The sequence below is a fragment of the Crocuta crocuta genome, unplaced genomic scaffold, assembly GCF_008692635.1.
Source record: "Crocuta crocuta isolate KB4526 unplaced genomic scaffold, BGI_CrCroc_1.0 scaffold174, whole genome shotgun sequence".
NCBI lineage: Eukaryota > Metazoa > Chordata > Mammalia > Carnivora > Hyaenidae > Crocuta > Crocuta crocuta.
In genome coordinates, this window is record NW_027530330.1 from 5,584,704 (window position 1) to 5,586,193 (window position 1,490).

Consider the following 1,490-nt stretch of genomic DNA (forward strand, 5'->3'; position numbering starts at 1 on the left):
ATATTAAATATATGACACTTTTAATTTAAATATATGACACTTTTTTTATTTTTAAGTCAACTGTAGTTCCACCATGGAAACTAAATATGTGGCCATTCATAGAGAAATGGGAAATTACAACTTTTCATACAGTTTCTCAGTAGGAGTAGCAGGATATGACAATGCACACCAGACTCAAACCTAATATAAATGGTCACATTTAAAAATGGTTTTAAAAATGGTCACAATTTCTTTTTCACTCCTACCTTTGCAATCTGAGGTTTATGTCACCTCCCTTTCCATATGAGTGGGGCTGTGAATGCTTTGACCAATAAAGTATGGTGGCAATGGTGCTGGATGCTTCCAAGACTAGTTCATAAGAAGCCATGTAATATCCACCTGGTTTTCTTGACACACTTACTCCAAGTAAGAACTAGCCTGAGACCCTCATATTGGAGGGGCCATTGATAGGTACTCCCATTGACAGACTCAGGTGGAATCCAAGCCAAGAGCCAGCATCACTGCTATCCATTGGTGGGCCATCTTAGCTGTCCAGTTTAGGTCATATTTCTGATGACTAAGCCTGCCTTAGCTGACATCTGATTACAACTGCAGAAGAGACTCCAAGTGCAAACTGCCCAATAGAGTTCTTCATTCCTGAATCACAAAATAGGGAGAAAAAGAAAATTGTTTTAAGTCACTCAGTTTGGGGGTAATTTGTTACACAGCAGTAGTAACTCTAACCAATCCTAGTCACAACTAGGACTCTGGCCCCAAATCTATCTCTATGCTTTCAGGGAAGTCATTCTTTTTCTTTAGATCTCATTTAATCTCTCTGTAGCTATCAACAGTAATAACTTGTATTTTCAAAATTTTTATCTACATTATTATGTGTCTAAATTCACACATAGAATGGCTATCATTATTATCTCTACAACTGTGGACTGAAGTCTTGAGGGTAGGCTTTTGCCACATAAGAACTTGGACCCAAGACTTACTCCAAGTTCTTTGTCAGCCAGCGAAACTGTGACCCACCCATTTGCATACACCCCTACCTCTGTCCCACTTCACCTATAAATGAGAATTACCAATTCAATGAATAACCTCTAAAGTCAGATCTAGCTCTATTTTCCCAAGGTTCCAAAATATCCTAAGTAATAATCTTTTTTTTCCCCCATTTTAACAGTGTGAGCAGTGAGGTTAGCAGCTTTTTAAAGTGGAGTGTTGCTATAAAGCATCGGGAAGAAAATAGCAGAAAGGAAATATAAACAATGATTTGCTTGAGAAATGCGAAGATAAGCAATGATTCATATGGGAACATCCATTAAAAACACGAGCAAAGCAGAGCAGTAGTGTTTTATCCAGTTGTTATGTTAGTCATGGGAAATATGACACTTACACATTCCTCTACTTTGGACAACGTGCTTGCCCAAACCCCTGAATTGTCATGATTTTACTAATATCCTCAATAGATCTTTTCCTTAAAAACAAAGTGGGGGTGGAGGTGCAGT